The sequence below is a fragment of the Vulpes vulpes genome, chromosome X (genome assembly GCF_048418805.1).
Source record: "Vulpes vulpes isolate BD-2025 chromosome X, VulVul3, whole genome shotgun sequence".
Classification (NCBI taxonomy): Eukaryota; Metazoa; Chordata; class Mammalia; order Carnivora; family Canidae; genus Vulpes; species Vulpes vulpes.
In genome coordinates, this window is record NC_132796.1 from 114,584,676 (window position 1) to 114,607,338 (window position 22,663).

Sequence of the window (22,663 nt, forward strand, 5' to 3'; positions counted from 1 at the left end):
CTGGGAAACCCTCCTGGGTCACAATTTCAAGAGCCTCTCAGCTCTGAGGGTGTTTGGCCACCCTGCTGGGATGGGTCCCCAGCAGCTCACACAGGTCTTGGTCAGTGGGATGGCATGAGCTGGTCCCTAATGGGGGTATCCTCACCCATGCATAGTGGCATGAGTCAGTGTTCTTGAAAATCACAGAGGGAGAGAGGGCTCTGCTTCCATGTGGTTATGGGTTTCTCTTGAGTTTCAATAGGTAGGTGTCTTTAGTGGGCTAAAGCTGCCAAGATGCACAGACTTCAGGACCAAGGCCACACCGCCAGCTTGGACACACAGGAGGAAAGGAAAACAAACAGAATCATTATCAATATACCATGAGGGCATTTCCCACTCGTCCAATACTTTTTCTTCCCAACACATTGCAGACAACTGCTGTTCTGGGGATGAGGACAAATATCCTATCTGCATTCATGTCATGAGAAAGGATGTAATTTCAGGTGCAGTTCAGGAGAGGATGAGGGTAGAGAGCAGAAGATAAAGACATTAAATTAAGAAGAGGTGCTGCAGATGGTGATTTAAAAACCCCAGTGCAAGTTTGTCTAGAGAAGCAAATGGCTTTAACCGAGCCAAGAGAGCTAAGGCTTCGTCCACACTCTGCTACAGGCCACAGCCAGGGCTGGCTAAAGCCAAACCCAGAAGAGTCAAGCCATTTATTCAGTGATGTGAAAAGCAAATAATTGAAGGGAACAAACTATAAGCTACAAGAGGTCAGAGGCAATTTTAGTCACTATTATTGTCCCAGCACCTAGCTCACAGCCGGTGCTCAATATCATTTATTAAGTAAAAGAATGGATGGATACATGAATCACTCAGTTTTGCAGGGCTAGATGAATATACTCCTAATCCTGTCCTCCTGGTGATATTGGTTTGTCGAAAGGAGACTGCATTTTGTTAGCAGGATGGATTCTGAAAATGCTTGACCAGTGACCAAGTCCCAGAATTCTGACTCTCTGTTCTGAGAAAAGACTAGTATTTGTTGAGAATCCATCATGTGCTAATTATTATTTAACCTGTGTTCTGATTGAATTCTTACAGCAGCCATTTTACAAATGAGGAACCTCAGAAAGGTTAAGCGAGGTGCCTAAGAGCACACAGCCGGTAACTGTGCCTACTGCACACACATTCATTCATTTCACAACTATCCGATGTGAGGCCCCAACACGCCAGGCCTTGTTCTCTGCCTTCCTAGAGCCAATGGTCTAGAGGTGGAGACTGTCATTCAACAATTAATAAAACAAAGAATGACATGGCTGCACTGGTGGTAAGTGCCACAAAGTAGCAGCCCGTGTGCTAGAACAAACCACAGGCAGAACTACCATTATCTTGGATGAGGGCCACAGAGGCTTCCTTGACAAAGTGATGTTCGAATAGCACTTTTAAGGATCAATTAGAATGGAGAATATAGGGAGGAGGGGCAAGATGGCGGAAGAGTAGGGTCCCCAAATCACCTGTGCCCACCAAATAACCTAGATAACCTCCAAATTATCCTGAAAATCTAGGAATTCGGCCTGAGATTTAAAGAGAGACCAGCTGGAACGCTACAGTGAGAAGAGTTCGCGCTTCTATCAAGTAGGAAGACGGGGAAAAAGAAATAAAGACACAAAAGGCCTCCAAGGGGGAGGGGCCCGCGAGGAGCCGGGCTGAGGCCGGGGCGAGTGTCCCCAGGACAGGAGAGCCCCGTCCCGGAGGAGCAGGAGCTGCACCAACCTTCCCGGGCGGAAAGGGGCCCGCAGGGAGTTAGAGCAGGACCCAGGAGGGCGGGGATGCCCTCGGGCTCCCTGGGACACTAACAGGCACCTGCGCCCCGGGAGAGTGCGCCGAGCTCCCTAAGGGCTGCAGCGCGCACGGCGGGACCCGGGGCAGCTCGGAGGGGCTCGGGCAGCGGCTTCACGGAGGGGGCTGCGGGGTGGGAGCGAATCCAACAGCGCAGGCTCGGAGCACAGGGCGCCGGGACACAGCCCAGGATACGGCCTCCCCCAGGGACAGGCAGAGGCCGGGAGGGCCCAGGACAGCGAGGACTCTCCTGCCTGGAACTGAGCAGATCAGTGGCCCCGCCCCAGAGCCTCCAGGCCCTGCAGACGGAGAGCCCCGGAGTCACTGCGGGGGCTGACTCCAGGGCTGCAGAGCTGGCCCCGCCACTGTGGATTCCTCCCGGGGCCTCACGGGGTAAACAACCCCCACTGAGCCCTGCACCAGGCAGGGGCAGAGCAGCTCCCCCAACTGCTAACACCTGAAAATCAGCTCAGCAGACCCCTCCCCCAGAAGACCAGCCACACGGACCAGTTCCAGGGGAAGTCAAGGGACTTAAAGTATACAGAATCGGAAGATACTCCCCCGTGGTTTTTTTTGTTTTGTTTTGTTTTTTTTTTTTTTGCTTTTTGATTTGTTTGCTTCCCCCACCCCTTTTTCCCCTTTCTTTCTTTTTCTTTCTCTTTTTCTTTTTTCTTCTTTTTTTCTTTTTTTCTCCCTTTTTTCTTTTTTCTATTTCTCTTTTCTTTCCTTCTTTCTCTCCTCTCTTTTTCTCCTTTTCGCAATACAACTTGTTTTTTGGCCACTCTGCACTGAGCAAATGACTAGAAGGAAAAGCTCACCTCGAAAGAAAGAATCAGAAAAAGTCCTCTCTCCCACAGAGTTACAAAATCTGGATTACAATTCAATGTCAGAAAGCCAATTCAGAAGCACTATTATACAGCTACTGGTGGCTCTAGAAAAAACCATAAAGGACTCAAGAGACTTCATGACTGCAGAATTTAGATCCAATCAGGCAGAAATTAAAAATCAATTGAATGAGATGCAATCCAAGCTAGAAGTCCTAACGAGGAGGGTTAACAAGGTGGGGAAATGAGTGAGTGACATAGAAGACAAGTTGATGGCAAAGAGGGAAACTGAGGAAAAAAGAGACAAACAAAAGACCATTAAGACAGATTAAGGGAAATAAACGACAGCCTGAGGAAGAAAAATCTACGTTTAATTGGGGTTCCCGAGGGTGCTGAAAGGGACAGAGGACCAGAATATGTATTTGAACAAATCCTAGCTGAAAACTTTCCTAATCTGGGAAGAGAAACAGGCATTCAGATCCAGGAAATAGAGAGATCCCCCCCTAAAATCAATAAAAACCATTCAACACCTCGACATTTAATAGTTAAGCTTGCAAATTCCAAAGAGAAAGAGAAGATCCTTAAAGCAGCAAGAGACAAGAAATCCCTGACTTTTATGGGGAGGAGTATTAGGGTAACAGCAGATCTCTCCACAGAGACCTGGCAGTCCAGAAAGGGCTGGCAGGATATATTCAGGGTCCGAAATGAGAAGAACATGCAACCAAGAATACTTTATCCATCAAGGCTGTCATTCAAAATGGAAGGAGAGATAAAGAGGTTCCAAGACAGGCAGGAACTGAAAGAATATGTGACCTCCAAACCAGCTCTGCAAGAAATTTTAAGGGGGACTCTTAAAATTCCCCTTTAAGAAGAAGTTCAGTGGAACAATCCACAAACACAAGGACTGAATAGATATCATGGTGACACTAAACTCCTATCTCTCAATAGTAACTCTAAATGTGAACGGGCTTAATGACACCATCAAAAGGCGCAGAGTTTCAGATTGGATAAAAAAGCAGGACCCATCTATTTGCGGTCTACAAGAGACTCATTTTAGACAGAAGGACACCTACAGCCTGAAAATAAAAGGTTGGAGAACCACTTACCATTCAAATGGTCCTCAAAAGAAAGCAGGGGTAGCCATCCTTATATCAGATAAACTAAAATTTACCCCGAAGACTGTAGTGAGAGATGAAGAGGGACACTATATCATACTTAAAGGATCTATCCAACAAGAGGACTTAACAATCCTCAATATATATACCCCGAATGTGGGAGCTGCCAAATATATCAATCAATTAATAACCAAAGTGAAGAAATACTTAGATAATAATACACTTATACTTGGTGACTTCAATCTAGCTCTTTCTATACTCAATAGGTCTTCTAAGCACAACATCTCCAAAGAAATGAGAGCTTTAAATGATACACTGGACCAGATGGATTTCACAGATATCTACAGAACTCTACATCCAAACTCAACTGAATACACATTCTTCTCAAGTGCACATGGAACTTTCTCCAGAATAGACCACATACTGGGTCACAAATTGGGTCTGAACCGATACCAAAAGATCGGGATCATCCCCTGCATATTCTCAGACCATAATGCCTTGAAATTAGAACGAAATCACAACAAGAAGTTTGGAAGGACCTCAAACATGTGGAGGTTAAGGACGATCCTGCTAAAAGATGAAAGGGTCAACCAGGAAATTAAGGAAGAATTAAAAAGATTCATGGAAACTAATGAGAATGAAGATACAACCATTCAAAATCTTTGGGATGCAGCAAAAGCAGTCCTAAGGGGGAAATACATCGCAATACAAGCATCCATTCAAAAACTGGAAAGAACTCAAATACAAAACCTCACCTTACACATAAAGGAGCTAGAGAAAAAACAGCAAATAGATCCTACACCCAGCAGAAGAGAGTTAACAAAGACTCGAGCAGAACTCAATGAAATCGAGACCAGAAGAACTGTGGAACAGATCAACAGAACAAGGAGTTGGTTCTTTGAAAGAATTAATAAGATAGATAAACCATTAGCCAGCCTTATTAAAAAGAAGAGGGAGAACACTCAAATTAATAAAATAATGAATGAGAAAGGAGAGATCACTACCAACACCAAGGAAATACAAACGATTTTAAAAACATATTATGAACAGCTATACGCCAATAAATTAGGCAATCTAGAAGAAATGGACGCATTCCTGGAAAGCCACAAACTACCAAAACTGGAACAGGAAGAAATAGAAAACCTGGACAGGCCAATAACCAGGGAGGAAATTGAAGCAGTCATCAAAAACCTCCCAAGACACAAAAGTCCAGGGCCAGATGGCTTCCCTGGGGAATTCTATCAAACGTTTAAAGAAGAAACCATACCTATTCTACTAAAGCTGTTTGGAAAGATAGAAAGAGATGGAGTACTTCTAAATTCGTTCTATGAGGCCAGCATCACCTTAATTCCAAAACCAGACAAAGTCCCCACCAAAAAGGAGAATTACAGACCAATATCCCTGATGAACATGGATGCAAAAATACTCAACAAGATACTAGCCAATAGGGTCCAACAGTACATTAAGAAAATTATTCACCATGACCAAGTAGGATTTATCCCTAGGACACAAGGCTGGTTCAACACTCGTAAAACAATCAGTGTGATTCATCATATCAGCAAGATAAAAACCAAGAACCATATGATCCTCTCATTAGATGCAGAGAAAGCATTTGACAAAATACAGCATCCATTCCTGATCAAAACTCTTCAGAGTGTAGGGATAGAGGGAACATTCCTCAACATCTTAAAAGCCATCTATGAAAAGCCCACAGCAAATATCATTCTCAATGGAGAAGCACTGGGAGCCTTTCCCCTAAGATCGGGAACAAGACAGGGATGTCCACTCTCACCACTGCTATTCAACATAGTACTGGAAGTCCTAGCCTCAGTAATCACACAACAAAAAGACATTAAAGGCATTCAAATTGGCAAAGAAGTCAGACTCTCCCTCTTCGCCGATGACATGATACTCTACATAGAAAACCCGAAAGTCTCTACCCCAAGATTGCTAGAACTCATACAGCCATTTGGTAGCGTGGCAGGATACAAAATCAATGCCCAGAAATCAATGGCATTTCTATACACTAACAATGAGACTGAAGAAAGAGAAATTAAGGAGTCAATCCCATTTACAATTGCACCCAAAAGCATAAGATACCTAGGAATACACCTAACCAAAGAGGTAAAGGATCTATACCCTAAAAACTATAGAACACTTCTGAAAGAAATTGAGGAAGACACAAAGAGATGGAAAAATAGTCCATGCTCATGGATTGGCAGAATTAATATCGTGAAAATGTCAGTGTTACCCAGGGCAATTTACACGTTTAATGCAATCCCTACCAAAATACCATGCACTTTCTTCAGAGAGTTAGAACAAATTATTTTAAGATTTGTGTGGAATCAGAAAAGACCCCAAATAGCCAGGGGAATTTTGAAAAAGAAAACCATTGCTGGGGGCATCACAATGCCAGATTTCAGGTTGTACTACAAAGCTGTGGTCATCAAGACACTGTGGTACTCGCACAAAAACAGACACACAGATCAATGGAACAGAATAGAGAACCCAGGAGTGGACCCTGAACTTTATGGTCAACTAATATTCCTTAAAGGAGGAAAGACTATCCACTGGAAGAAAGACAGTCTCTTGAATAAATGGTGCTGGGAAAATTGGACATCCACATGCAGAAGAAGGAAACTAGACCACTCTCTTGCACCATACACAAAGATAAACTCAAAATGGAAGAAAGATCTAAATGTGAGACAAGATTCCATCAAAATCCTAGAGGAGAACACAGGCAACACCCTTTTTGAACTCAGCCACAGTAACTTCTTGCAAGATACATCCACGAAGGCAAAAGAAAGAAAAGTAAAAATGAACTATTGGGACTTCATCAAAATAAGAAGATTTTGCACAGCAAAGGATACAGTCAACGAAACTCAAAGACAATCTACAGAAGGGGAGAAGATATTTGCAAATGACGTATCAGATAAAGGGCTAGTTTCCAAGATCTATAAAGAACTTATTAAACTCAACACCATTGAAGCAAACAATCCAATCATGAAATGGGCAAAAGACATGAAGAGAGATCTCACAGAGGAAGACAGACATGGCCAACATGCACATGAGAAAATGCTCTGCATCACTGGCCATCAGGGAAATACAAATCAAAACCACAATGAGATACCACCTCATACCAGTGAGAATGGGGAAAATTAACAAGGCAGGAAACCACAAATGTTGGAGAGGATGTGGAGAAAAGGGAACCCTCTTACACTGTTGGGAATGTGAACTGGTGCAGCCACTCTGGTAAACTGTGTGGAGGTTCCCCAAAGAGTTAAAAATAGACCTGCCCTACTACCCAGCAATTGCACTGTTGGGGATTTACCCCAAAGATACAGATGCAATGAAATGCCGGGATACCTGCACCCCAATGTTTCTAGCAGCAATGTCCACAATAACCAAACTGTGGAAGGAGCCTCGGTTTCCATCAAAAGATGAATAGATAAAGAAGATGTGGTCTCTCTATACAATGGAATATTACTCAGCCATTAGAAATGACAAATACCCACCATTTGCTTCAACATGGATAAGACTGGAGGGTATAATGCTGAGTGAAGTAAGTCAATCGGAGAAGGACAAACATTATATGTTCTCATTCATTTGGGGAATATAAATAATAGTGAAAGGGAATATAAGGGAAGGGAGAATAAATGTGTGGGAAATATCAGAAAGGGAGACAGAACATAAAGACTCGTAACTCTGGGAAACGAACTAGGGGTGGTAGAAGGGGAGGAGGGTGGGGGGTGGGGGTGAATGGGAGACGGGCACTGAGGGGGGCACTTGACGGGATGAGCCCTGGGTGTTATTCTGTATGTTGGTAAATTGAACACCAATAAAAAATAAATTTATTTAAAAAAGAATAAAAACATTAACAATAACAACAAAAAAGAATGGAGCAGATAAAAAGAGCAGCAAAAGAGGGTATTCCATGCCAAAGGATCCAGTGCAAAGGAAGGCCCATAGGAAGGAGGAAATACATTTCTCAGTCTAAAGGTAGCTGTGTGACTGAGTAGCCCAAACTGGTACTGCAACAGGCCAAAGGGACCATGAGGCTGTTGGTAAGGATTCAGGGATTTAGAAGTAACAGAAAAATACTAAAAGATTTTAAGGCAAGGATCCTGATAAAGTCAGCATAATTAAGTTGTCATTTTGCCAACGTATGAAGAAAAGATTGGAAGTGGTTAAGGGGAGAAGCCTGGTGATGTGGTGGGGAAGCGGGATGGGACGAGATGGCAGGGAGGTTAAAGAAAGAGGGGAAAGATAAGAGATGGAATCGAAAGGGATACACAGTAGATTGGCTGTAGGAAGTCAGGAAGAAGGAGGTAGCAAAGAAGACTCTCAGATTCTGGATTGAGCAACTGAATGGAAAGGAGCACTCTCTGCTGAGACAGGGCCTGGGACAGTGCAGAAAACATTCTCCCTCCATGGCATCTGGTTACTCTACAACCCAGCCGGCAATCTGTTTCAACTCATACACTGACGGTGCTGCATCCTTGTCCTGGCAACTCGCACCAGTTTTAGAGGTGAAGTATTCAAATGCAAGAAGGTGTCTGGTCAATGGCATCATAGGAGGGGACTGATGCCCATCTAGGTTACAGACCAAGAGGCTTTGCTTTACAAATGATGCCAAAGATACAGATGCAGTGAAACGCCAGGACACCTGCACTCCGATGTTTCTAGCAGCAATGTCCACAATAGCCACACTGTGGAAGGAGCCTCGGTGTCCATCGAAAGATGAATGGATAAAGAAGCTGTGGTCTCTGTATACAATGGAATATTCCTCAGCCATTAGAAACCATGAATACCCACCATTTGCTTCGATGTGGATGGAACTGGAGGGTATTATGCTGAGTGAAGTACGTCAATCGGAAAAGGACAAACATTATATGGTCTCATTCATTTGGGGAATATAAAAATTAGTGAAAGGGAATAAAGGGAAAGGAGAAAAAATGAGTGAAAATATCAGTGAGGGTGACAAAACATGAGAGACACCTAACCCTGGGAAATGAACAAGGGTGGGGGTTTGGGGTGCTGAGTGATGGGCACTGAGGGGGGCACTTGGTGGGATGGGGGGTGGGGGGTTCGGGTGCTGAGTGATGCGCACTGGGGGGGGCACTTGGTGGGATGAGCACTGGGTTTTATGCTACATGTTGGCAAATTGAACTTCGATTAAAAAAAAATTTAAACCCCCCACCTGGCCTTGAGATGATAGAGAGACCAAACAGGTTTGGGCTGCTTACTGGTGGGGATAGAGATGCCTCTCTGACACAATTAGCATCATTTTTTTTTTGAAATTTAAAAAATCTTTATTATTTCTATTGAATGTAAATGCAAAACATGGTCATGGGACAATCTTTTGGGGGTGGGGGGCTGGGGTGCTGAGTGATGGGCACTGAGGGGCACACTTGGTGGGATGAGCACTGGGTGTTATGCTATATGTTGGCAAATTGAACTCCGATTTAAACAAAATTTAAAAATAAATAAAATTTTAAAAAGATTTAGATTCAGCAGTGGATGTGTTTAAATATTATTTTATGTACTTTTTCATTTTCTGATGTTTGTCCCATGACCATCTTTTGCATTTACATTCAATAGAAAGAATAAAGATTTTTTAAATTAAAAAAAAATGATGCTAATTGTGTCAGAGAGGCATCTCTATCCCCACCAGTAAGCAGCCCAAACCTGTTTGGTCTCTCTACCATCTCAAGGCCAGGTTGCCTAGCCCTTGCCCCCAGAGCTCAGTGACTAGAGGATGCAGAACGAAATACCACTGATGGACCAAGTGTTTGCTGGAGCCTCACACAGTCTGTTCAATGAGTTTTTTCAAAGACCTCTGAAACATTCAAGTGGATAGAAGCATTTTAGAATATCTGCCCTCTATAACTGATCTGGCTAATTGCCAGCCCATCTGGAGACCCACAGAGGAGAAGGCAGAGGAGTTTTCAAAAAATGGACTGTGCCAAGCTCAATGTTTAACAGCTCAGTGACTCTGTGAGATGATCTATCAAGAGGGAACGAGTCGAGCGATCTTTGCCTGAACGGAATGGTAGCAGGCTGGCCCTTCAAAGAGGTACTTGTTCCCATAAAGTAGGATCATTTGCCTTTAGTGCTATTTTTATTCAGCATTTATTGATTTACTGACCCCAAGCATAGATTGTACAGCACATGAAACTCCTATATACACAGTATGTCTAAATAAAGGAGATACATTTATTCAACAAAGATTTTATAGGAAAATGTAAAATTAAATGTTCAAAAAAGTCCTTGTGTCTGAGCAATATGGTGGTCATTCTACAGACTGTTCATGGATTATGCCATTGCCCCATCACTTCCCAAGTACTACTCCATGCTAGGCCCTGCAGCCCAACTCTTACTGTCTGCTTTGGCACCTCACTTTGGCAACCTTTTGGACTACCTTCTCTCACTTTCTGGATGTGGTTTGCCACTTGGTGCTCGATTCTGAATGCTTTTGTAAGCTCAGTGTGGCCCAACTAGAGGAATTCTCAGAAGCTGAGGATTGTGGGGAAGCCTTGCTTTTGAATTCACAGAAGGAACACTGAGCATAAAGTCCAAAAGGCTGCCAAAAGTGAAGCCCCAAGGCAGACCGTGAGAGTTGGGCTGCAGGGCCTAGCATGCAGTCATGGCTGCTGCATGGAGAATGGATTGCTAAGGGCCAGGCATGGAAACAGGGGCCAGCAGGGCCATGGCTAGGGTCCAGGAGAGACACCAGTGGCTTGACCAGGGTGGGAACAATGGGGTTGGAGAGAAACAAATGGAGACAGGCTATATTATGGAGGTGGAGACAACAGAACTTGCAGTGAGTTGAGCTCAAGGAGTGAGGTAAGAATTGAACCTACCACCGTGTTTATGATCATTCTATTTATGATTATGAAAGTCATATGCCCATTACAATTGTGGTCTTCCACAGTAGAATACTCAAAAGAGAAGAAACAGGTAACTACAAAATCATTTTTTCCCATCAGAATAATTAGCATAACCAATTAGAACACTCTGATTTCCTATTTTAAATATTCTATTTATTTTAGAGAGACAAAGAGCACATGGGCAGGGGGAGGAGCAGGAGGAGGAGCAGAGGGAGGAGCAGAGGGAGGAGCAGAGGGAGAGGGAGAAGCAGACTCTTTGCTGAGAGCCTGAGCTCTCACAACCCTGAGATCATGACCTCAGTTGAAATCAAGAGTAAGATGCTCAACCAAGTGAGCCACCCAGGCACCTCCACTGTGATTTTTCTTAATAGTGTCCATAATCATTAATGAATCAATTGTTTAAATATCATTCCTCAGACAAAATGGCAAAAGGCCTGCTCATTTCTGAAGTATATAACTTCTTTCATAGAAGTCAGTTCTATCCAAATTGTTTCAAAGGAAAGAACATAAAATTCTAAGGGCTGCAAACTCGGACAAGGACCCCTCTTTTCTATGTAGACTAGAAAGCAAGTATAGAAGAGAATTACATCAATATGACTGCCAAGGAAACACTTCCAGTGAGGGGCCCACTGACTTGGAGAAACAGAATAAATTCCTGTTAGCTATCCATTGTGTGTGTGTGTGTGTGTGTGTGTGTGTGTGTTTAATTTTTTTTAGCTTACTTAATCTTTACAATGACCCTATGAGGTAGAGACCATTGTCATCTATATTCTACACTTGGGATTTGATAACAGAGGTAGAATGTAAAATAATTATTTAGTAAGTGAAAACTTTTTTCACCTCACCTTTTCCATCCAATGGAAAACTTTTTTCACCTCACCTCTTCCATCCAATTCCAATGAATTAAAGAGTTAAGTTTTAAAATGAAGTTATTAAATAGCACATCGATACATAGGTAAATATTTATCAGATCATGGAATGAGGAAAGATTTCCATGATAAAAATTGAAGCATAAAACAAAACACTATAAATTTGATTATAGATATGTATGTAAAATCACCACATAAAAATACCATAAGCAAAGTGCAAGACACAAATGACAGAGTCAGAAAATATCTGTAGCTACTACAATACAGAGCTATTAGCATCTTCACAGTGGGGTGGCTGCTTTGGCGTCAGACTGCTTTCACCTGAATCCTGGCTCTGCCATTGACCACCTGTGTGACCTGGAGCAAGTTATTAAACATCTCTCTTCCTGTTTTTCTCATCGGTAAAATGGGACTAATAATGGTACCAAAGGATTATGATTTTATATAAAGTGTTTCGGTTACCTACCATCTTTTTATTGTCATGACAACTACTACTCCAAAGCATTAAGAAAATCATAACCACAAAAGAAAAAGAGATAAAGCTCACCAAAAATTCACAAAATGAGAAATAGAAACATCCAATGAACATTAAGCGTTCAACCACATTTGTAATTAAAGAACTAGAGATTAAAACAACAAGAAGTATTTTTCACCTTTCAAATTTAAAAACACACATTAAAAGTTTTACATTGGCAGACATCTCTAGAGACACTGACCTGTACTGCTGGGTAGACCCAAAACCGACACAATCTTTGTGAAAAGTAATTTAACAGTGAAGTATCAATAGCCAAAAAATACTCATGCCCTTTGACCTAGTAATCTGACTTCTAGGAATCTACTCTAAAAAAACTTATTAGATCAACGAATATCCATGTGTGAGAAAGTTCATTGTGGCAATTTTCCTAAAAATTTGAAAACAGCCTATATCCTCAATAACAGAAGATTAAATTATGGTACCTCCATATATGAGAATAGTACATTACTGCTTAAAGCAACATTTTTAAAAAAGATTTATTTATTTATTTATTCATGATAGAGAGAGAGAGAGAGAGAGGCAGAGACACAGGAGGAGGGAGAAGCAGGCTCCATGCCTGGAGCCTGACACAGGACTCGATCCCGGGACTCCAGGATCGCGCCCTGGGCCAAAGGCAGGTGCCAAACCGCTGAACCACCCACGAATCCCCTTAAAGCCACATTTTTAAAGAGTATTTCATGATACATGGAGATGCTTATGACATACAAAGTCAAAGAGTCAGTATACGAAGCAGTCTGAGCCCTGCATGTGCATGTGCCTGTGTATACAAAACATTCTGGAAGAAAATGCACCATAATATCAACTGTGGTTATCTCTGAGTGATGAGATCATGAGTAATGTTTCTTCCTTCTTCTCACTTATCTTTGTTTAACACATTTTATGCAGTGCACATGTATTATTTTTCAGCAAGAAAAAGTAGTTAAAATACATTTCGGTTTGGTGCTAGGACATTTGGATTTTAAGAGAAATTCCAGGAACCTAAAAAAAGGCGAGAATCCATTACAGAACATTTTTGTCTTTGTAGTGATGTGATCATCAGAAGTTATGGAGGGAGCCTTGGCAGTGACTAATCCTTGGTGATCACATGGTCTCTGGAGCCAGGAAGGAAAGGTGGAGGGGCCTCCCTCTGCATGCTCAACCTCTTCACTTAGCTATCTAGATGAACTCTGAACTCAGAGGCTGGGAAGCTCATTCTTGCCTTTGTGCTGAGATTATTAGATCTGCTTTTTGCTCTGCTATTGGGGCTGGGATCATAGCTGTTGACGATGTTAGCTCTGTGTGCTACAGATTCAGGGAAATTGTATCTTGAATGATGTGCCTTAGTGTATAAAGGACGCTACATTCCTATAGATTCTCTCAGCAAGGAGGTAGCCATTTTGCTACTCAGTCAGAACCCATATTCTATTTTAACTAAATTTTTTCACTGCCTCAAGGAGCCTTCTAGAATAGGCAAAGCTGGGGACCAGGCTAGGGCCAGGGGTGACATGGGTGAGGCATCTAGAGCTTCCTTGAATTATATATCCAAGGTGCTTCACTTGCCACACCTTAGTCCCTGCCCAGAGGCAAAAGGCTACCATTTATGTCTGATAAACCAAGTCCAAAGATTGAAAAATTAGAAAAAGCATTGAGAGAAGAGAGCTTTTTAGTTTCTTTAAATCTTGGTCCAAGGACTAGCTTCAGTTAGGCTTACAGAATATTCACTCAAAGGGCATCTGAGTGGCTCAGTGGACAAGCATCTGCCTTTGGCTCAGGTCATAATCCCAGGGTCCTGGGATCGAGCCCCACATCAGGCTTCTCACAGGGAGCCTGCTTCTCCCTCTGCCTGTGTCTCTGCCTCTCTCTGTGTGTCTCTCATGAATAAATCAATAAAATCCTTAAAAATTTTTTTCACTCAATAGTTCAACAGGCTATGTATGAGGTTCTAAGGACCCAGAGGTTACTGAGATGGGGAGGGGTAAGTATACACAAGGTCCCCAACAGTATGTTCATAGGACCCTGTGTTTAGTAAAATTTGCAAAAGTAAGATGTGCTAACCATAGTCAGTTAAGCCTGCTGCCCCATTCAACTCTAACTTGCCTCTCAACCCCATTTCCCCTCCTGTCAGGGGGTGTTGGAAGGCCCCAGGCATCCTGAGGAAAGGGTTGGGGGAAGTTGACTTGAGATATAGTGATTGTGAGTAGGGTAGGATATATTTATGGAGTTTGCAGGTATGTCCCTGATTAGTTAGATTATTCTGAAGCATGTTACTGTAGAAATAACTTCCAGGATAGTCCTACCACCCACGAGGGTGACCAGCCTGGAGTCATGACACAAAGACCCAGAAGTCCCATAGCAGCAAAAGTATGCAGAAAGTGGAAGACAACAGACAAGGTTTGGGTGTGTCAGGTCAGAAACTGGTCTACAGAAAATCCTTTCAAACCTTATATACAGATTTAAAAAGAGAGAGATAAAGAGGTTTTCCTCGTCTGACAACAATATCAACAATTTAGATGAATTACCAACAAAGAGTTATGAAGCTGGGAGGAAAGAAAAAAAAGTTTTTCTCAACTGTCATCAATATAAACAAAATTCAACCAATGATAGCAGAGGAAAGAAAAATTATCTTCCAACTCTCTCCACAGAAAATATTGTAAAATTGTCATACTGCTGAAGGGATTAAAGAATATGTCAGGTAGTTCCTTAATTAAAATCTTGTGTTATTTTTCTGGATTTTATGATATCTGTGGTATTTGTCTACTTTCCAAGTTTCTGATTTCTGTGATTTATTTTCCCTTCCCAAATAAATATTGATTTTTGTACCTAATTTTGAATTTGTCATTTTGGTTTCCTTTCTTAAAGAGGGTCACATAAATTTGGTAAGCTTCAGGGCCCGCAAATCTGGACCTGCTTCTGGCAGGAGATGAAAGATCATGGAGATTTGTAGATGTAGTCATGATTTGTGTAGGTACTTTAAATATCATTTTTAACAATAAAAAATGGGTTATGTACTAAATTCCTGTCTTGTCTCAGTTACCCACACCTGGGGAAAGGCTTATTTGATGAGCCAACCAAGCCAAGTTGAGCAGCATAGCCCTCAGCCCTGAAGAGCCATCACGAAGGAGGAAATAATCATCTCTTCTGGGAGCAACAAATGTCCCATCACTCAGAACACTGTTTTTCAATTACACAGAAAGAATTTTACCCCCTCCCCCCAAACACATTTCCTCTTGCTATGGATACAAAGCAAAAATATTTATTGAGCATGCAAGGCTCCAGGTCACCTTGCGATCAAGCCAGGCAAGAGGATCCAGAATAGAGAGCACAGTTGCTTGGTAGTACAGAGAGGTGAGATCAAATCCGGACAAGAGACAGGGAAGAGGGCCCAGGAGACCCAAGTTCAGTATTCACTTTGGATGTGTCCCTGCTCACAAGAGCCCAGTGGATCTGCAGAGATAGCCGAAATGTGGCCAACTGGCCTCAGAGTGAGGGGCAGGGAGCACAGAAAGCCTAGAAGAATGGCGTGGTACCTGAGAAGTCACAGGAAGGGGGCTGGAACCTATACTATCCGTCACTGCCTGGTGCCAGCTCATCCCATGCTGGCTTTACAGAGGAAGCCTGCAGTGTAACATCCCTGCTTTGGAGGCAGACAGGCTGGAGCCTCAGCAACAACCTTCTAGCCATGTGACACAGGACAAATTATTTCATCTCTTTGTGCCTAGGTTTTCTCATGTATACACTGGGGCTGGTAATACCCACCTCACAGGGTTCTGACAGGGTTTACTAAAATAACACTAGTTTTACCAGCATTTACTCGGTGTATACTAGGTGCCAGGCATAGCACAAAATGCTTCACTTGCTCACTTAACTAACCCATGTCATTACCAGAACAACCTCTCAGGAAGCTTTGCTCATTATTCCCACTTTATAAATAAGAAAACTCAGGCACAGAGAGGTTGAGTAATTTGCTTAAGAACATACAACTACTAAGTGGCAGAGCCAGGGCCACAGGCATGTCCACCCACCCCCTCTACTGCCTCTCACTGTCCAGACTCACTCTGGGTGTTTCAGCCCCAGACAAAGCATAGAAGGCTAAACCACAGCCACTAAACAGGACAGAAATTCTCTCAACCTTGCTGGTGGGAATGTAAAACAGTAGACCATATCTGGAGAGAAATTTGGTAAAATTTAGCAAAACCATGTGTGCATTTACCTTTTCTAGGCAATTCTAGGAATCTTCCCCAATTCTAAGGATCTATCCCATCAATATGCTGGCAAAAATATGAAAAAACATATACACAAAGCTATTTGTTACAGAGCTGTTCATAAAAGCAAAAGACTGGCAACAGCTCAAATATTTCCAATAGGGGGTCAGTTGAACAAATTGTGGGGCATCCACACAATGGAGTATTATGCACCTGCTAAATAAATGAAAAAGACTTTTATATACCACTATAATGTGATTTCCAGGATACATTGTTAAGTGAAAAAAAGGGCATAGAAAAGTGTGTATATTGTACTATCATTTATCCAAGAAGGGAGGGATGGGGAGAGATGTACATGAGTATTCTCATGCTTAGAACATTTAAAAAATAGAAAGATGAAACCATAACCAGTTTTGAAATGGTTGCCTCTAAGATGAGGAAGAAACAGGGTGGAAAGGATGGAGATAGAAGCTAGATTTATTTGAGTATAATTTGGCTTATTGATTTGACTTTGGAACCACATAACCATATTACATAATCATCAAAGAGCACTAAGAACACTAAAAGAGCAGTTCCCCCAAATTGAAAGCAAAATGAAATAAATGAATCTAATTGTGTATGTAGTTGGTGGCAGAGAGAAACTATTCTTTTAAACATAGTAATTTGATAGTATATTCCTAGTGGGATTTGCTTTAAGTACAAGAACTACCAAAAAAATTGTAAACTATTTACAGTAATCATATTGTGGTGGTAGCATTAGTATTGGTATTCTGAGCTAGTTCTGTTTGTATGATGAGATAAATTGAATAAGTAATTGTGCGACATTTTAATTCTATTATCCCCAGTGGCCTTGAAAACTGGGATTCTTAGTGTAAGAGTCAGGAGATATGGATATACAACAGAAGATATTACATAAACACCCTGTAGTTCTGAATCTGAGTTGGAAATATCAGCATGAACCCATGATATATTTTATCTTAAAAAATACATTGCCTGGCTCTTCCACTGAAAAGCTCCAGAAACAATGACAGACCCAGTAGCAATAAGCACACTTTAAAAATGCAGATTGTGGTCTTGCAATACCATTTACCATGAGAAGAAGCAAGAGCTTCTTGGAGAAATGGCAGATTCTGGCCTGAGGTGGGAAATCTACAAGAGGAGCCTGGAGTGTATATATTGTCCTACCAGAGAGCAAGGAAACTACCAAAGACTACTAGGGTAATGGCAAAAGGACTCAGGAGCCACCCTGAAGAGGTTCCCCCTGACTAAAGGTGAGACAACTTGAGTATCAAAAAAATAGACTGCTGTGGATTGAACACATCAAATATGTTTAAATCCATAACTTCATGATACAAAATTCTAATTAGTCACCTTAGCACAATGACAGAGAACCAATTTATTATTTTGGAAATTTATAATCAACAGGAAAGAATCAGATAACAATCCTGTGTTTCTATATGGACTGTATCACTGGACAACCAAATAGTAGATGAGGGAAATTACTCTTTATAGAAGTACTGTATAAATGAAGAATATATATATATGGAATAAATGAGTATTGAATAAGTGAATACAAAGGAATAAAAACTGATATATGGAATAAATGGAGGTGTAATTCGAGTTTGAATATTACCATCATGCAATCACTAATAAAGTAATGGATACAGGCATTGAGCAATAAGGATTGCTAACTAAGGATCACTAAAAAGGGATGCACCTAGACAGGATGTGCCTTCTGAATGAGGTCACCAACACCACTTATGACACAGTATGTCTGCTCCCTCCCAAATTAAATCTAAATCACATCAAGCCTCTGGATACAACTATCCATTCATAAGAAGTACAAAGGACAGAAGAACATCTTAACTTACACCATGGCGACTCATCAGCAAAATCCAGATTGTGAAAAACTCTACACAAAACATCTTGGTTTATTCAGCAAATAAATTATGAGAGGAAAAAATAAGATGGGGAGGATTCCTTTAATTTTAAAAAGTCCTGAAAGATATATTCACCAATTGTAAATATATGGACTTTATTTGGCACCTGAAGCAATGAGTGTGATTGGAAAGTTGAACACTAAACTTTGATTACATTAAGACATCATTTCTCTGTCTATATTTGATAATGGTATCGGGGTTATGCTATAAAAATATTTCACATCTTTTAGAGATACATACTGAAAGATTTATGGATGACTTGCTACAAAGTCTGGGACTTGCTTTATTATTTTTTAGATTTTTTTTTTATTTATTCATGAGAGACACAGAGAGAGGCAAAGACTTAGGCAGAGGGAGAAGCAGGCTTCCCGAGGGGAGCCTGATGTGGGACTCGATCCCAGGACCCCAGGATCATGACCTAAGCCAAAGGCAGAGACTCAACCACTGAGCCACCCAGGTGCCCCCTGGGATCTGCTTTAAAATAACATGAGAGGGATGAAGCAATGGAGCCAACGCTGCTACAGAACTGATGCTGAGTTGGCCACTATTATAGCTGGGTAATGGGTATGTGGTTGTTCACCAAACTATTCTCTCAACTTTGTATATTTTTAATTATATATATATATATATATATATATATATATATATATATATATATGGATTCTTCATCTATATATATATGTAGGCTCCACACCTAGCATAGAGCTGAATGTGGGGCTTGAACTAATGACCTTGAGCTCAAGAACTGAGCTGAGATCAAGAGTCAGATGCTCAATGAACTAAGCCACTCAGGTGCCTAGTTTTCTATATTCCTAAAAAAAGGTAAAGCCATGAGAAGTTAAGAAGTCAGGAGGGAGGAAGAAAGACAGAGGTCCTCTGTCTCTGGAGACTGACCACTCTTGCATGCAAGGAAGCTGCCACTATTAAAAAGATCTGTCTCCTGGGACCTCCAGCTTTTTGGTCCTTGGGGACAGGAGAACCCTATCCTGATAGACCCCCAATGTTTTTCCGCAACCCTGACTCCCATCCTCAATGACCATCTCAGCTGAAGCTCTTATTCCTAAAATAGTGAGGACAAATTTTTCTTAAAAAAAAAAAAGCCTCTCCACTCAGAAGACCAATCTGAAACACAGCTTAACACTGCTATGAGTTTTTAATTATTGTGGCTGTCAGTTGGTCTAAATATTTTAATGAATAGTTTTATTATGCTTCTGTCCTGAGGCTTTAAGCACAAAGTGCAGTTGTAAAATTTGGAGGTTCTTGTAGTCATATTTCTGTAACATTGTAATACGTTGCAGAGAACCAGATATGGTTATCTGTCATAGATCACCCTGAGAGATGACAGCAGTGGCAGTTTTGAGGAAGAGCCCTGAACTAGATATCATAAGTCCTGGATCATTTTGTGACTTTCTAGGTGAACCTAGACAAGCATCTTACCTAAGGTGAGTCTATATGTTTCCTTATTTGTAACATGGAGATGATGAGCCTGACTGGGATGGTTGTTTTGAGAATCAAACATAATACATGAGCATACCGTCTAAACTGCAAAATGTAGGGCACACATAAAAGATACACACTCATTCATACAAGTGAGAAAATACACAGTAATGTGAAAAGCGCAATCACTAGCTATTTAATTCATGAAGGGCTTCCAAACTTTCATCATATTCTTAGGCAGAACACTCTTCCCCCTATTTCTTAGGGCCTGCTTGTGTCTTCTGTGTCTGTGAGCAACACAAGGGAGATGCCACATACCCACAGTTCCTACACAGGGGACCCTCGATACATACAATCATACTACAGTGAACTGGAATGCACCCCATGGCACTTCCCCTTCCAAACTGTGTCCAGCTTCCAATTGCAGGGGTCTCTGAAATACGCTATTCCCTAGAGTCCAGACAGATCACATGGGTGGGTGAATGGCCTCCTGTAGCTAGCTGCCAATGGGAGTCTGCGATGGCATCTAACAGCACTCCCTCTCTCATCTTGGATGGTGATTTAGAATCACCCACATTTTAAATCCACTTAGTTTTATCTGCTTGGAACTTTTCCTTTTATTAGAATTTGACCTTGTATGGATCATAGATATAAGGCTCTTTCCTTAATTTTTAGAGAGCTTGGTTATTACCTCAGGGATGCTGCTACTTTCTAGGCTTGTCACTCTTGTCAGTTTTATCCCAGGCTGGGAAGGTGTCTAAGCAACAAGATCTGTACACATGTCATGGCTGGACTCACTGGCAGATGGGATTAGAGGTAAAATTGGACTAGGCCCAGTCTGAGCAAATAACTGGAACAAGAAGTTGCCAAAGGATGACAAAAGTTTTATCACTGGTGGGAAGGGGCAAAGTTCAAGGAAGCCAGAAGCAGCAGGTCCAATAGAGACTGAGGGTTCTATTTATCCACTGAGAGAGTAGAAGGCAAAGACATGCAGATATCCTAGCTAGCTTCTTGGAAGTTGCTTGGATTGAGGGTATGTTCTGACTTCTGCCTCTGAGCTTTGCTGTTCATCATTTGGCATTCAGTTCTGACTTCCTCTGCTGGATCCTCAACCCTATCCCACCAGTCACTTTCCACGCTGGTGGAAAACCACCTCTGGCCTCCCTTGGAGCTCCAAGACACCTCAGAAAAATGATGCAGAAAGGCATAAAAACAAAAAAGTAAAGATACACCCCCAGATGCAAAGTAAACAGGATTGGTACTATGACCATCATAGTAGAGTTTAAGGCAACAGAATTAAGCAGAACACAGAGAGATTTTAAATAAATAAAAAATACAATCCACCACAAATAGTCATGAACCTAAAAGTACCAGACAATCCAGCATCAAAACTCATAAAGCAGAAATTCTAGAACAGAAGAAAGCCAAAGATGTAGAAGGACCCACATGGTGGAGGGCCTTGAATGCTTCTGAAGGAGTCTGTATCCTACAGGGGACAGGAAACTAAACAACCTCTCTGCTACTTGTCTGCATCTTATATTTTCCTGCTTGTGTCAAGCTGTGTCTGTGTGCAACACAAGGAAGTGGGCCCATATTCCCAGTATCAGCTACAGCAGACACAGAGGACACCCAGCTTACTACTCTAGAACGAAGAGGAATGACTTCCACAACCTTTTTCTCCACCCAAACTATCCTCATTCTGGAAGACACAGATCAGGGCTTATCTCCTAGACCAAACCTTCTTCCCACCCATCATGGCCCCTTCCTCCCACCTCGGAGGCCCTGGAATGGTTATCAGTAGAACTCTGGGGAACTTATCACACCCTGCCTTGTGACCTATCTTCTTCATATTATCTAGCTGAACTATTGCTTGAATCTTGCCTTGTCATTTCACCGGTCACAAGTTTATGCTGATCCCCCACCCCCACCCCCCATTGGCTATACCACTCAGGGCTCTGGCCTGGCCTGATAGTTGACGCGCAGAGTAGGGTTGCCATCCTGCTGTACCAACTGTACACCTACTCAGAGTGCTTTTTGAAGAAGAGGACTCTGGGGCAGTGGGTGGCTGGGCTGAGAGCCAGGAGGCCTTCTCTGATAGGAACCCATTATAATTACCTGAGGCAACAGTAAGGAGATGGTATTTGCCTATGCTTATGATGCCTGGGAGGGATCCGATGGAAGTGAAGTCTCATGAAGAATCAGCAGGGCTGAATGAGCTGAGAGGAATAAGAAAGAGTCCAAGATATCTCAAGCTGAGCTGACTCTGACCTCCAGGGTTCCAGGCCTGGTGCTGACACCTGTGGCCCGCATCAGCTAAGCCCTTTACACCAAGAGGGCACATGTAAAAGATTTACACTCTGAGCCCTTTGCTTAGTTGATTGAGGGCCAAATCATCCAGTGGCTCTGATAACATTCGGAATGACACAGGGACAAAGGAAGATGAGCTCACCAGAGGCCACTCCCTCACAAGCATTCTATCTGTGGTCCCCAACACTTCTGGCTCCCCACCCTGCAGATTACCCAAGCCATTTGCAGACCAAAAAGTAAAGATCCCTAGGGGGAGCTCAGCCCCCCCCCCCCATCAGGCTCCCCATACCAAAGATAAAATACTGGTCAGCCCTGGCTGGAGCCCATCAGCTCTAGATGTCAGACCAAAACGGGCTCCCCAGAAAGCATGGTTCTCTACCTACCCATGTGTCCTGGGCAACAGGCATGGCTTACCCACACAACTCCTACCCGACCCCACAGAGAGCTGGGGAGCAGTCCCTCGTCTTGCGATCCGAAAGGCCCCTGGAAGCTGGCCTTCCCAGGTGCCTGCAGGCAAAGGCAGTGGTTCCTCCCAGATCATTCCATTGGGACCTCTCCAGGAAAGGAAGGGGCGAAGAGGAATAACCACAGAGACTTGGGAGTCAGAGAAACCTGGGCCAGTAGTTTCTGTGACCTTGGACAAACCATTTCTCATCTCTGGGACTCAGCATCCCTCTATGTAAAGAGGCCAAAAACTGGTAAGAATACTTACCCAGCAGGTTGTTTCCAGGGCTAAATGGCACCCAG